A 17655-nucleotide genomic window follows, 5' to 3' on the forward strand; every position below is an offset into this window, starting at 1 on the left:
ACATTATCTGCCCCTTGAGAAGTATAACCTCGATATCTATATGAAGCATAAACACAAGCAGAGGAAATCTAAGCGAACAAGTTGCTAGGGCTCTTGATTGGTTTCTTAGTGTTTGCGGGAATGAATAAAGATAGAGGAACAACAATTGGGTTTCACTTTGTGTATATTATATATTTAGCAAAAAATTTATACCTTTTATTTTATATGTGCAGATGTCCAAGTATGACTGAAATTTCAAGTGCGCACGACACCTTCAACACATATGTACATCTGGCATGTAAAATGCCCAGCCAATATGTTTCACTTGCATGGTTGGTACATTTAAATGTTCTAACCGACAAGCTTAATTGCTTGTACAAATGGCACACTTAAGTGTGTCGGGCAGCAAGCTTCAACATTTGCACGGTTGGCACACTTAAGTGTGCCAGTCGGTAAACTTTGACACTTGTACAGTTAGCACACTTTATTTCATAGTGGCAACCAGCACTATCATACCAAGTGCACAAACGGCACTTGGTCAAGGCATAATCGAACCCGAGCCCTCTCAGCCTATTGGGCAAATTCGATGCATTCACGATCTCTCTCTCAGCCCTAAACACCAAGATTGTCAATAAACAATCTACTTTTCTGAGTTCGATTCAACTTATTTATGTGTGTGACCCATAAGCTCTCTATCAAACCAATAGTGTCTGAATTCAGGGTGAATCTAAACATAGAGTAAGATTAACCTCTAGTAAAATATTATGGCCACTTGGATGATAAAGTGTCAACAGATATCTTTTAAGCTTTTATAATATCACAGTTAAGTATAATTCAATCCTTTTGTCAACCAATATCTCTCAAGGCCGAGACATAAAAATATATCCATCTCATTGATTCATCAGTCTGAACTAACACACATCGATGATTAACATGGATTAGACTGCAACCTTACCCCACTGTAGCCATAAATTCACGTAGTCATATATATCTTTCAATATTTTCATGTGAGATATCTTCTCTTATACTCAAGAGTAATGAATCCTTTATTGATCAACAATAGCCTCCATATATCTCACGATATGGTCAATTGCTATCTTTATAGTTACTCCAATTACGACTGCACTTTAGATAACGTCAAAACCATAGCAATTCTTACACAAAACAGTCTAACGACCTCAAGTCAAAGAATCACATACACCTGCGGTATTCAGAGGATTTATTTTATAGACACTAAAACAACCATCCCCATGAATATCCTATGGTCAGGTTAATCTAATGAACACATCTACAATGTGCACCTATGTGTTGCATCAAATTATCTACAACAACTTTGACATGTGAGAACTTTCACCACTTTTAGTAGGCTCGCTCAACACTATGATAATCTCATCATCATTACATGTGCTTTTGTTTATTGTAATGTTGAGATTACAAACGTTTCTAAAATAACCACTTAATGCATACATAAGGTTTTAACGATCAGTTGTCTGATCCCTTTATCATAGTTTTACCATTCTAAGCGCATGTTATTCGTACAATCATATAAGTAGTCAATATATGAATTAAATAACAATAAATTCTTTTATTAATTATTAATATAAAATTACATCTATAAATGTCAAATTCGATTGATTCTATGACATCTACCCTAACAACAAATATATAGAGAAAAAATATTTATGGATCGTTGTATAAAATAGTATCAGTTTAATTATTTTCTCACCAAGTTCCTCATTTTTTTTTCCTAAAGATATTTTGTAACCTCTCATAACCAATGGGTGTGTTACAGAAAAACGGTAAGAGTTCCTCTATTTTAGAAGGCTTAGGGAATTTTTTTTTCTTTTTAATTATGCCCTGTAACACTCCTAATTAGCAATTCACATAAACCAATCTTACCACCCGACTGGATTTTTATCAACTTAATCATAATTAATAAAATAAGTACATAATAATAACCATCATAAAAATTATCACCCACAGAAACTTTACAACCAATTTTCATAACTAGCCATATATATATACATATATAGATAAAGCTATACACAATCACATATATACATATAGGAAACAAAATATATGCATATCCACTAATATTTACATCAAGTATATATATATATATATAGGCATATATTCATATATACATCAAAACATATAAATCAACAAAATTATGGTGTCTTTCTCCCTCAGCGTCATATCTCACTAGTGCTCATCGGAAACTTTTGTTGCATCTCTTTACCTGCAAAATGTTAAATTAAATGGAGTGAGCGACCACGGCTCAGTAAGAAACTCATACTTAACACTCAAAGCATTTCATACCAGTACTAATCTCTTCCATACTCAGCATGTCTGGGCTATTCACATACAAAATAATTGATACAAAACACGCATTAAACACATATCATAATTCTCTTCTTTCACCAATTTATTCATTTCACTCGTTATGATTTATGCATGTATGAGTGTCATGACTTTTCTATTTTCTGATCGTACATCTTTTTCAACTATTTATCAGCCATATAGGCTTGCATGCATGATTCTAATGCAAATGACTTTCATAAAATATTTGCTAATTCTTTCTCTATCTTTTTTTTTTTTCAAATATTTTTATTGACCGGTCTAGACTATATATGACAATACTTGCAGTCACCATACAAGGTACAATTCTCTCTTACACGCATATTTCACTATTTTTTTTCTTTGTTGCCCACATAGCTAATATTTTTCTTTGATGTCCACACAGTACAGCTGGCTGTCCACACAATACAACCGATATCTTTCTTTGTTGTCCACCCAGTACAGCTCATATGTAAGGATTTTAAGCATGTTTTCTGCTTTCCTGTATCATATGAGTCATTATAAAACCAAAAATACTTGTTTTACATTTTCTGAAAACATGCATAACTTAGAAAATGTTTTTTCTCTTTCTTTAATTTTTCTGAGATCATGCATATGTTATGATTCCTTATGTATGCATGTATAACCATAATATGAAATATAATTCATTGTTTTTCCTTATTTTTTTCACTCCTTATTAAACATCATATTATTTTCTCATGCATTTATATATATCTCATGCATCAAATTAATTTCAAAATATATAATATAAACTTAATATAAGGGTTATTCCACATATCATGCACATAATTAAACAAAAATTAACCTTATGGATAAAATTACATGCTTACCCTTAATGCAAATTCTTTCATCAATTCATCATTTCTCATATATTCAACACAAAAAATCCACAAAGCTAACCCTAGGAATATGAAATGTCTAAAATACCCTTATGGCAAAAAATTACATCATGAATCCTAATGATTTTTTTTTTTAATCCTTTTAAGCATAAATCACCTTAATTCTAATACCTTACACACTTATATAACTAAAGGTTATTTAAATAACCTAACTCAAATTACTTCAAGTATGTAAAGTATGAAATTCTTACATTTTCTTTGCTAATTAGGTGATTTAAGCTTATCCTCCTTCTTTTCTTCTTCCTAGCAACTTTAATCAACCAAAAATATAATCATCCATCAAAACCTTAAACTTGATATCTCTTAAAAATTAAATTTTTTACCTTAGAACTTATTAGAATTGATAGATCTACACTTTTTATAACTGGAGGCTCTGAAAATTAGGTGGTTTAGCTAGGTTTTTTGATGAATTTTGTTTGAAGGAAAAATTTTAGCTAAAATTATGGAGACTCTCGGCTAAGGAAGAAGAAAATGAATAGTTGATGGGTTTTATAAGCTTTTTGGACTAATTTACCTTTAAGCTTTTCCATAAATGACTATTTTATCCTTAGCCAATTACCAAAAACCCTTAGCACCACCATATAATTTCAAGTGTGCCATTCAATTTTCATTCCCACTTTGTCTCTTAAATCCTTCTAAAATGACCATTTTACCCATTTTGAAAATTATTACTCATTTAGTAATTTTCTATAATTCTTTTACAATTTCTTTAAATAAGAAGTTATAAAATCAACTCTAGGGGTAATTTTGGAAGTAGAGTTTACTGACATACCTAAATCCGGGTATTACATATTTGGAGGCCCATCTGAATTTAGTTTGTGAGAAACTGAATTTAGTTTTAAAGTTGTTGAATTTATATATAAGAAAATAGTATTTTGTATTTGTTATGTCTTTTAATGCTGCAGGATAAAAGCAAGTTTTATACATGGCAAGCTCTGTCATAGATGGTTAAGCTAGTGTTATAAAAATAATCAATTTTCGATTAAAAAAAAAGAACATTACACAATGTAATTTATTTTTGTTAATTTTAAAATTATTTTTAATTTTCTATTGCAAGACGAACCAGAGTAAAGTAACTGTAATGCGCAAATTTTATTGATTATAAAAATAAAAAACCAAACTCTACATATTTATAAAAAACCAATTAGTGTGTGTATATATACATATATATTTTATAACTTGACCATCTGAATTGGTTATGTTAGTTTGAACTAGGTATGTTAAAAATGTTTATACAAGATTAGTGAGATTAGCAAACAGTAAAATAAGATAAATCAGCACAAGAAAAATAAGAACACAAGAAATACTTGGTTTAGGTTTCGATTTGAAACCCTACATCAAAGGCAGAGACAAGTCTCTTAGTCAAATCCACTATAGAACATAAGCGATTACAGCTTACATAATACCCTCCGATTTACACCTCACACGACTCTAACACACCGTGAAACAATGCCTCCTACCAAACCTTCTTTAAGACTCAAGACACTTGCACAATCGGAGAAAACCAGAAGATTTCTCCTTGGCTCAACTAAAATCAAAGAACAAGAACAGAACCCTAATCGCAAAAGAAGCAGAGCAGAGCAAAGGGAGCTGACTTAATTCGTTCCAAGTCAAGCGCTCAACCTTAATACACTTAGGGTTACATTTCAGTGAAAAGACTAAATTGCCCTTTAGCTTCAAATTACATAACATACCATAACAAACTTTATAATGACTAAATTCTCCTTAACACCTTTAAGCCACATTCTTCATAGCTCCACCTTGGCTTAAACTGGAGAAGAAGTGCATTCCACTAGGAGACCTTCTCTGCAATTTTTCTGTCACAGTTTTTGACAGATTTTTAGGAAGTTTAAAGCTTCCTTAAACTTGCTCACAGGAACAGCTTTAGTTAGTATATCTGCTAGATTCACACTAGTCATGATCTTCTCAATCAATACTTGCTTGCTAGATAACACATCTCTGACGAAGTGAAGTCTCACATCAATATGCTTAGTCCTCTCATGATATGCACTGTTTTTAGAAAGATGAATGGCACTATATGAATCACTGTAAATCACTGTAAATCACAGGAATATCTGAACTCAGACCTAGTTCAGATGTAATTCCCTTCAGCCACATAGCCTCCTTCACAGTTTCTGTCAAGGTAATATATTCTGCTTCAGTGGTGGATAATGCCACAATAGACTGCAAGTTACATTTCCAGCTCACAATATTCCTACCATAGGTAAAAATATAACAAGTTAAAAATCTTCTTTTATCCAGATCAGCTGCAAAGTCTGAATCACAAAATCCTTTAACAAGTAAATTGTTAGTAGAATCAGATGTGAATAATAACCCAAGGTCTGCAGTACCTTTGAGATATTTCATTAGCCATTTTACAGCATACCAGTGTTCTTTACAAAGATTACTCATAAATCTACTTACTAAACTAATAGCATAAGCAATATCAGGTCTTGAACCAATCATTGCATACATTAAACTACCTATTGCATTTGAATAAGGTGTTTTATTCATAAATTCAGATTCAATAGCAGACAGATTGACAGTAGATTTTAATCTAAAATGAGCACCCATATGAACACTAACAGATTTAGATTCAGACATATTATATAAACTCAATACCTTTTTAATGTATCCTACTTGTGATAAAAACAAAGATCTCTTACTTCTATCTCTTTCAATATCCATACCTAATATTCTTTTTGCTGACCCTAAATCTTTCATAACAAATTCAGTTTTCAGCATTTGTTTTAAATTTATCAAAGCAGACATATCTTTGGAAGCTAGAAGCATATCATCAACATACAAAAGCAAGTAAACATAACATCCAACGTCAGATTTTAAATAATACACACAATGATCATAATTGCATCTCAAAAAATCGATAGACAGAACAAACTCATCAAACCTCTTGTGCCATTGTCTAGGAGACTACTTTAGCCTATACAGAGATTTGTGAAGAAAACAGACTTTGTTTTCAACTCCAGGTTCTACAAAGCCCTCATGTTGCTCCATAAGAATTTGTTCTTCTAGATTTCTATGCAAGAATATTGTTGTGGCATCCATCTGTTCCAGTTCCATATCAAATAACACAACAACTGATAATATGAGTCTTATTGAGGTATGCTTCACTACAGAGGAAAAAAACTTCATGGTAATCTATCTCTTCTCTTTTTGAGAAGCCTTTTGCCACCACCCTTGCTTTAAATCTTAGCTGTTCTACTCCTAGAATACCTAGTTTCCTTTTAAATACCCACTTACATCCAATTACTTTTTCCTTCAATGGTCTATCAACAAGTGACCAGATGTTATTCCTTTTCAGAGATTCTATTTCAGTTTCCATTGTTTTTAACCAATCTGAGCTATATTTACTTTCATAGGTTTGTGTGTAATTCAAGGGTTCACTCATCTCAATCAAGTCTCCTATTTGGAAAGCATAAGAGATGAGATCAACATGAGCATATCTTGAGGGTGGTCTTATTTCTCTCCTTGGTCTATCTCTAGCTAGTTGATAGTTAGATAAACTCTATTTTTCTGGGCTATGAGGACACTTAACTTGACTCTGTGGTGAGAGTTGTTGATTCAAGTCTATGATTTCATACTTTGAAGTACAAATTGAATCCAAACCCAAATCAGGTCCCTCACCAGACTCTAAAGACTGAGTTGTAGACTGGATACCACTTTGGTGACTAGACACAGGTGTCTCCACCTCAAACTGGACCTGCCCGATTTTCCTTCTAAAGAGAAAAGATCTTTGTAAAATTTTAATTCATTAAAAGTAACATTCCTACTAACAACACACTTATGCTCTTCTAACAACCATAGTTTATAGCCCTTAGTACCTGTGGGATAACCTAGAAAAATAGCCTTTAAAGCTTTTAGGTTCAGTTTACCTTGACTAACATGCACATAGGCAAGGCATCCAAAAGGTTTCAAGTGATGTAAAGAAGGTGGTCTGTTTGACCACATTTCAATTGGGGTCTTAAAGCCTACAACAGATGATGGTGACCTATTTATCAAATAAAGGCAGTTGCTACAGCTTTAGCCCAAAACTTCTTGCCTAAACCAAAATCAGCTAGAATACATGTAACCTTATTTAAGATGGTCCTATTCATTCTCTCAACCAAACCATTTTACTGTGGTGTTTTACTACATGTTCTATGCCTAAGTATACCATGTTTCTTACAAAAATCAGAAAAGTGTTTGTTGCAATATTCAAGGCCATTGTCAGTTCTGAGCACTTTAATTTTCTTATTAGTTTGGTTCTCAACTAGATTTTTCCAGTCTTTAAAACACTCAAAAGCCTCATCTTTGTGTTTTAGGAAATAAACCCATACTCTCCTAGAGTAGTCATCAATGAGTGTCATAAAATAGTGTGAATGAGATAATGAATCAGGAACATGAGGGGAACCCCACAAATCAGAATGCACATACTCAAGTATACCATTGGATCTACATGTGGCAGTAGAAAACTTTAATTTATGAGATTTGTAGGCACACAGTTTTCACAGAACTTTAAATCAGAAAGCTTGTTTTGATCAATAAGCTTTTGTTTACACAATTCATTCAAGCCTGCCATACTAATATGCCTTAGTCTTTTATGCCATAAGATTGTTTCATCCAAATTATCATGAGCAGAATGCATATTATCAGACACCACACTACCTTCTAATATATATAACCCATTTGATAGTTTTCCTTTCATTACAACTAAAACACTTTTCATGATTTTTAAAACACCTTTTTCAGATTTATATGAAAAACCATTTAAATCAAGTGAAGCAAGAGAAATCAAATTTCTTCTTAACTTAGGCACTAACCTAACATTTTCAAGAGTTTTTATAGAACCATCAAACATTTTGAACTTGACATTACCAATAGCAATCACATCACAGGAATCATCATTGTTTATCAAAACTTTCCCTCCATTTATGTATTTTAAATCAGTAAGCCATTCTTTCCTAGGAGTCATATGAAAAGTACAACTAGAGTCCATTACCCACTTTTCATCTAACCCTACTTCAGAAAGGACTAACACTTCTGCACTTTCATACCCCTCAAGAAAATTTGCTAGTTCTAAGTTTTCAGATTTATTAGAATGAGCCTTCTTTTTCTCTGGACAATTTCTTTTAAAGTGGCCCTCTTTATGACATAACCAGCAAGTTTTCTTTAATCTAGATTTTGATCTAGATAACTTCTTATTAGTTACATTATTTCTTTTTTCTTGTCTGCCCTTAATCTGAAGACCCTCCCCAATGGATTTCTTCTCAAATTTTATTTCTAAATCTTTAGACCTTAGGGCCCCTAAAACTTCATACAGTGACAAAGAGTCTCTCCCATATTTTATAGCAGCTTTAACATCCTTAAAAGATTCAAGTAAAACATTCAAAATTATTATTGCCTGATTTTCATCCTATATTTTTTCATCAATACTATTCAGATCAATAACAATTCTATGAAAATCATTAAGATTATCATTTAAAGACTTAGTGAGGTCCATTTTAAATCCAAACAACTGTTATTTCAAATATATTTTATTTATCAGTGATTTAGTCATATATAGGGATTCTAATTTTAACCATATTTTTGCAGCAGTATCAGCATCATCAATTTTCCGTAACACATTATCAGATAGATGCAAAATTAATAAACTATAAGTTGTTTCCATTACCTCAGCTATTTCAGCATCAGTCATACCTTCTGAGAAATCAGATGGTTTTCCCAATGCTTTTGCACATTTCTAATGAACCAGTACCGCATACATCTTTTTTTTCCACATGTTGAAATCGCCCTTGCTATCAAACTTCTCGACATCGATTCTGGTTGGACCCATTATTCTTTGCTGACAATTTTCTTTGTAATCTTTTGGCAAGAAACAAGATTAGTAATACCAGAGAATATATATAAAGGCAAAGATTTAAAAAGAAACCACCAGAAATCGATCAATCAGAACATTCAAAATACGAAACCCTAACCGGCTCTGATACCACTTGTTAGTTTGAACTAGGTTTGTTAAGAATGTTTATACAAGATTAGTGAGATTAGCAAACAGTAAAATAAGATAAAGCAGCACAAGAAATCAACAAGAGAAAAATAAGAACACAAGAAATACTTGGTTCAGGTTTCGATTTGAAACCCTACATCCAAGGCAGAGACAAGTCTTTTAGTCGAATCCATTATAGAACATAAGCGATTACAACTTACACAATACCCTCCGATTTACACCTCACACGACTCTAACACACCGTGAAACAATGCCTCCTACCAAGCCTTCTTTAAGACTCAAGACACTTGCACAATCGAAGAAAACCAGAAGATTTCTCCCTGGCTCAACTAAAATCAAAGAACAAGAACAGAACCTAATCGCAAAAGAAGTAGAGCAGAGCAAAGGGAGCCGACTTAATTCGTTCCAAGTCAAGTGCTTAACCTTAATACACTTAGGGTTACATTTCAGCGAAAAGACTAAATTGCCCTTTAGCTTCAAATTACATTACAGACCATAACAAACTCTATAATGACTAAATTCTCCTTAACACCTTTATGTCACATTCTTCAGGTTAGATAAATAAATCTAAAACACAATAACTAAATTCATAATTACTATATCAAATAAATTAAAATTTCATAAGTATTATTGATTAGTATTTTACTAAACAGTTAAGTACATTGGGTGGGATATCACAACACAAGAAAATTTTAGATATTCTTAGAGTTGTTGTAGTAATTCACTTCTTGTAAATCAGACTTACATTCTCGATTAAACGACCTCTCTACTTGGGTCCAAAGTATATATACTTATATGGAAAATCCAATTCCCAAATATATATATATATATATATATATATATATATATATATATATATATATATATATATATATATATATATATAAGCAGCTAAGGAAAAAAAAGTCAAGATGAATGAAGAAACTACAAGATGAAAAATAGGTTTATTTCTTCTTTGTCTCTAAATTTTTAATCTTAGGCCACTCTATTTTATGACACACTTTCAGGTCCTTTACATATATTTTAATACAACTTTAACATAAAAACTTTAGCTGAGAGATACTTGATACATGTATTCATTAGATGTTTTTCCACAAAAAGTTATAGTCACGTTATAATAGGTTACTCTAACCCATAGATTGAACCTATTATGTTTGACTAAAATAACAAAAAGGTATGGTTCTAGCTGTTGCATTTACTAAATGTATTCAAAAAGGGTCTACCATTATCATCATAGCTCATCTTGAAAATTTACCTTTCGAACACATATTTTTTGAATTTGGATGACTCCTTACAGAATTTGGATTACTAATATACAAAAATAACCCTCTAAATTAATTGAACACCTCGTTTTTATTCTAATAGCAATGTAAAAAAATTTGAAAGAAGAGGCACTATAGGCTGTGAAACACGTTAAATGTGCAACATGTTTTGGATTCAACAAATCAAGGTAATTAAAGCATCTCTAGTGCTGAAAAGGGTTGCATGAAATCGAATTAGAAATGAGATAATTTAATGTTATGAAACTACAATGAAAGATGATTATAATAGTTAGAAGTTTTGGATAGAATTTGATCAAAGGGAAGCAACGTAAGAAACATGCTCTTTTAAGTTAAAGAAGGGTAGTTGAATGTGAGAAGCATGTTTCTTTCATTATTTTTGTTAGTTTATATTATGTCATCGCATCAGAACTGCTTTCACATAATTACCCTCATTACCCAATATACAAATGGCAATGACAACTGTAGGATAACTCACAAAAACAGGTTTTAAAGCTTCTTAAGAGTAGTCTATGATATTCTCCTTAAATTCACTAGTATTTTGTTGTTCTAATTCAAAATCCAAGTAGACTGCACATATCTATAAATGCGATCTGGATTATTTTGGTCTCAATACGTAACATTGATAATAAATGTGAAAAATATGCTTGTTTATTGTGATGTGATGTTACAAATATCATGAAACTTCAGAGGAATTTTCATGAATGGGAAAATAAGTTGTTTGACCGCTTTTTCTTTTTTGGTTTAAAAATTTTAACTACTTCGTCATAATTACCCTCCAAATCATTTAAACACAACTTGCTTTCAATCTAATGCAGTGTTATAAAATTTAAATACTATAATAAACAAAGAAACAATTAAATATAATTACTTCGATTCACTTTAGGTATCTGCTTCTCGAATGTTAGACCACTTTTGAGGTAACGTTAATTTAACAACGTTTTCCTTCTGACCCACTAAATCATTGCTCAGCTTAAGTCAAACTGATTTTAATATAATAGCAATACAATAATTGAAGACAAGAACAAATAAAGAATTTGGTAACTTCAGATAGTTATATCCACTTATGTTTCCATTTTTTTATACTTTTGTTATAGTATTTTGTTCTTAATAATGGGAGAGAATTTCTTTTGAGTAAAGTGACAGAGCTAGTACTAGATTTATTTCTTAAAATGCTAATAGATAGCACATATGCGATAGGATTTTTCAACTTTGATTTTAATGTGAATAATATGCTTGTTTAGTAAGATATGACGCTTCACCTGAATTTTCATGAAAGTTAATATATGTGTCGTTTGAATACTTCAAGAAGTTAGAATGAGACTTGACGACAATATAAACACAACATGTTTGGAATTTCTTATAAAAAAAAGACAACATTTCTAATGCTTGAAACCTGTTTTGGGTTCGACAAAGCAAGTAATGTTGTTTTAATGATGGGTTCATCTGAAAAATGTTAAATTAAATTTATGATGCTTTCGAAATTTGGGCACTTCTTGTCCAAATTAACGAATCTACTTGGTCCGAACTCAAAGAAAATTTCTTTCTAAAATAATCACAACATTCATTGAAGAATACTAATCTCAAATTGAAATTATTAAAACTTAAAGAGTTGCTAAAATTGACTCCCGTCATCCCTTTCATTGTCACTTTAATTACTTAACCATTAATAGGGAAAAAAGGTTTAGGAATAGTTGAATAAATTAAATAATACCAGTTTGGTATTAAGGTGGCCATTAATATTATATTTATGGGTTAAACATTGATAAAATTTTGAGAAATATTTCATATACTAATTATACGTATAAATATGGTACAAATATTGATATATCATCATCTAATTAAGCATTATTTTATTTCTTATAAAAAATACTAGTATATGGTGACTTATATCTGTGTTTGTATTCATTGTTAATATTATACAATCAAAACTTTTTTTCAACACCTAGAAGATGATCGACATTTGGTGAATAGGCTCATTGTTAACCTGTAGATTGATTCAAGACGAGGATGGGAATCATTCCATCTAGAAGTAGTAAGAAGAACTAGAATTGGTAGTTATCATATTTATAAATGCAGTCATGATTTCTTAACTTTGATTTTAATGTGAATAATACGCTGGGTTAGTGATTAGATACAATATTATTAATTTTATGACCTCAAAATTTCATGAAAGGAAAATTTATAGTTGACTACTTCTTTTAAGAATAGAATTAGATTTGACTACAATGTCATAATAAGTTATGAAACCCAAAGAAAATAATATATATATATATATATATATATATATATATATATATATATATATATATATATATATATATATATAAATACTCAACATATATAGGAACACACTTATTTATATAAAACCAATATAAAAAAAAATTACAAGATTAAGAATAGGTGAGCTAATAATATTACCTCATTCTATTTTGACGCACACTCTCATGTCTTTTACATATGCTTTAATAAAAAATTTTATATTTAAAAACCTGGATTGACAGATGCTTGATATGGGTACTCATTAGTTGTATTTTCACAAGTTATACCCACACTACACTATGTTGCTTCACATATTAAACCGTTGTGTTTGTCTAGACTAATAAATGAACAGGGTCCTAAATATTGCATTTACTTGTGTATTCAGAAATGTATTAATATAGATTTCTTTGAAAGTTCATCTTTTGAATACACACTTCTATTGGATTCGGATAACCCTTTATAGAATTCTTGTCAGAATTATATAACGATAACCCTCTAAATTATTTGAACAAAACTTGTTTTTAATCTAATAGCAATGTTTTTAATCTAATAGCAATGTGATAAAATTTTAAGAAGATGCACTATATAGAGTCTGTGAAACATGTTTTGGATTTATCAAATCAAGGAAATTAAAACATTTATAGTGCTGAAAAGGAATGCATGATATCCAATTAGAAATGAGATGAAGTTATATGGTCAATTAAGTATTGTTAATGTTACGAAACTTCAATGATGGTTCTTTTGAAATTTTTTTGATGAAATTTATGATGATTTTCAGAACTTCTAATTTTCCACATTAAGAATGTACTTGATTCAAACTTAATGTCAATGACATTGATTTCCATGTGAATAGTATAAAACAACTTAAAAACTTGTTAGTTAAGTGCCTGCCTTCATCTTTTGCTTGTAACAAACAAAACACATTTCTAAAGAAAAAGAATCAGGGATGGTTGAAAAATATAATACCATTTTAATTGGAAGTACTTCCTATATTCAAAGAAAGATGATTATAAATACTAAGAAGTCTTGGATAGAATTTGATCAAATGAAAGCAACGTATGTAGAAGAAGGGTAGTTGAATGTGGGAAGCTTGTTTCTTTTAGTAGTAGTCAATGCTAACACATAACAATAGGATTTAAGGTTTCTTAAGAGTAGTCTATGTTATTATCCCTAAATTCACTAGCATTTTGCTGTTCTGAAAATGAAAATGCACAGTACATATCTATAGATGGAATCCGGATTATTTTTGGCTCAACAAAGTAAGTTTGATATTAAATGCGAAGAATACGGTGGTTTACTAAGATGTGATATTATAAAAAATATCATGAAACTTAAGAGGACTTTTCATGAATGGGATAATAAGTTGTTTGACCATTCTTTTTGGTGAAATTTTTAAGTACTTTGCCATAATAACCCTCCAAATCATTCAAACACAGCTCGCTGTCAATTTAATGGCAATGTGATAAAATCGAAAGTCAGTAATAAATCATTCAAACACACCCCTTTTATAGATCTTACACATAACAAATATGATGAGAAAAATGAATATCAAGAGCAAGATCACACAATAGTCAAATTGATATAAAATTTAGTAAAAGTTTATGAATAATAAATGTATCAAATAATGATATGGTGGAAGTGGATATATCACTAATGTCACTAACAAAATAACAAATGTTAGCAGAAGTATGAATAACAAGAGAATTAGACATACTCAATGGTCATATAATTACAACATGCAGAGTCAAAGTATCAAGAAGATGATGTACCTAAAAGTGACTACAAGATGAACTTTTAGTGGTAGTAGTGATTGTGTTATGAGTAGAAGCCTACCAAACTTAAAGTTGAATTAACTGTATTGTCTAATACCTTATTTGGATTACAACTTGAAACACTTAAAGATGATGTGTCCTAGTTTGTGACAACCTGGACAAGTCACTTTACATTATGATGAAGAAGTGACACAAATACAAAATAGTGTTAGTGGACAATATAAATTGATAAGATTTCAAGGTAGTTAGTTAAGTATCATGAGCAAACAGTTCTATAACAAGTGTGTAAAGATCAAGAATAGTATTCTTATATAGTAGAGAGGATTTAACTAATTCAAATTCATCATTCAAGGTCATAGTAAATTAATAAACTCTAAATTTATTTTGTTCTCTTGCATAAAATACGACATCGCAAACATCACACTATTTTAGTTCAGGCAATGATAGTTTTTCCCATAGAGCAATCAACTCGAATAAAATTTTTTTAATGGAATACGACTAACAGTGCCATAAAGTTAAATCGATTAATGACATTAGTAGAAAAATAACGTTTAGCAAACAAGTCTCAAACTTCTCTTGTAGTCTTAAGATGCCCAAATTGAGGTTTGATGGATGAAGTATAAGTACTACGAAACTAAAAAATAATTTGATAATTGTATTCAATCATCTCATTATGGTTGGATGTCGCTTTGATTTTGTCTTCGGTTGGTCTGGTTAAAACACTAGTAACACAAGACCATAATTTTGAGCCTTCAAGGAATAAGATATCTCTTGGGTCTAGATAATATTGTTGAAACCATTAAGGATGGTGCCAATGGGCTGTGAAGTGTCTTTTTTCTCCATTGAACTGAAAGGTTCAATCACAATCACAACGAATGGAAATGGGCCCAACTCCAAAAAAGCATACCAAAACTGACCAACTAAATTAAAGCCTCAAAATCAATCCAATATCCAAGCCAGCTAAACTCAACACAACCAATTCAATAGACCCAATATAAACACTAATATAGTCTTGGCCCAACATAAATAAGTGACCTAAAATTATCACAATAGAGTCTTGGCCAAACACTATTAAATGATCTCAAATTATAGCTCAAAGGCAAAATATGTCTAAGCCAAAATTAGAAAAAACGTATGCAAAGTTTAATAACAAAATTCATAGTTTGTCAGGGATCCAGGAATGTGTCATAAATATTTATTGGTTGTTGGAAAAGAGAACAATTGAGAGAGAAAAAAAGACTCGTCTATTTTTTTCTGAAAAAAGTCATTGTTTACGTTGGAAAAAAGAACTGTAATTATTTGTGCCTGAAACTGGAGCACTAATGGGAAAGAATCCATGAAAGCACCTATCTATGGTTTTAAAAAAAAAAGGGAGAGAGAGAGAGAACAACATTGGAAAAGAGGCATTGATGACCAAAATATGAGAAAACAACGCCAAAAAAGGGGGAATAGGTGAGAAGGAACCCATGAAGGCACACATCTATGACTATAAAAAGGAAAGAACAATGCTAGGAAAAGATTAATTGACTTGAAAGAGAACCCTCCTTTGGTATGGTAGTGATATTGAAAGTTCCCAAAGGTAGAGGATGATGACCGCAAGAGAAAATACCAAGTAAAAGATGAATTAATTATATTTTTGGCCCAAACACAATATATTATTATATATGAGTAGCTTAAATCCTATGTAAGAACAACAGAATAACCTATATAAAAAATAGTAAAGACATATACATAATTTGTATGTAATTTTATATATAAATAATGACGTATCATTATATAATTAAATAATTAAAAATTAAAAATTAAATAATATTTAATTATATAATAATACATTATTTTTTATACATACAAATTTTATTGTATATAAAGAACTATATCAAAGATTTACATATCAGAAAACATTATGATAACTCAAATATTTTCTTATATATTTTAACAAAGAAAATATTACGTTTGGCCATATAAAAAAAACGTTAAAAGAATATATTAATATGGTTAATCATATTATAAGATAAGATAATTTATACTTTATATAGCTTGCAAGTAAGTCAACAAATGTCCTTATTGAATCAGACTAAAGAGTGCATGAAAATGAAGTGTCTTTAAAATACTTTAACACGCCTGCTGAAATCATCACGTAGTCAGCAGAAAAAAATGTGTTACCCAATTAGTTTAATTTGTAAGGTCTAAAAACACAATCGGGCATAATCAAGGTCCGCTGCTTTGTTCTGAAGAGTAAGACCAAAATGTTATTTGCCACTCAAGGTTTGGTTTTTCATCTTGTAATTTTTAAAAATTTAAATACTTATTTTTCTATTAAATTTTATAGTTATTATCAAGGCTAAAATCGTTATTTAATAAAAAATATTTTAAAAAATTGTAAACTCATCACATTTTTCCCTCCATATTTAAAAACTAACAATTTCCCTTCTCTCATCTTCTCCTCACCCAAAGTTTAAAAACTCACTATTTCCCCTCTAGGGTTTACATTTTTCTTTTATCATTTCTCCGATGACTGAAACGGGCCAACTTCTACCCTCCAACCTTCCGAATGAGGACAAATCGTCGACCGACAAGAAGTCAACTAACGATGCCAACCTCTCCCTCTCTGGTGGTCTTTGATGTGAAAACCACTTCAAAATTGGTAGAAATTGAGTGAAAAATGCGCTCAATTTTGGTCAATTTCTCATTGTTATCGACCTCTCCTTTGGTGGTCGACAATGACGTGACCATATCCTTCCTCCTCTTCGTTGACTTGATGCAAAAGGGGGCACCAATTTGTTCAATCGAAAATGAATCATGTGTGCCAAAAACCCTAAATCGTGCGCCTAAATTTCTCAACCAATTTTTGGGAAAGAGGCCACTAGAGACGAACAGGTGTAGCTCTAGAAGATAGACAGTAAACAGGAAAATTATGGGGGGTGAAAAAAATTTCAGAAAAATCTGGGAAGGCAATTGTGAGAAGAAGATTTTGAAAATTATGAAACCCTAAAGAGAACCGAAAATGTCATTTTTTAAACCTAAAAAAAATGAAATTATAGATGTAATCGTTAGTTTTCAAAATTAATGTGAGAAAAAAAGATAAATTTTAACTTTTTTTT

The sequence above is a fragment of the Mangifera indica genome, chromosome 17, assembly GCF_011075055.1.
Source record: "Mangifera indica cultivar Alphonso chromosome 17, CATAS_Mindica_2.1, whole genome shotgun sequence".
Lineage (NCBI taxonomy): Eukaryota > Viridiplantae > Streptophyta > Magnoliopsida > Sapindales > Anacardiaceae > Mangifera > Mangifera indica.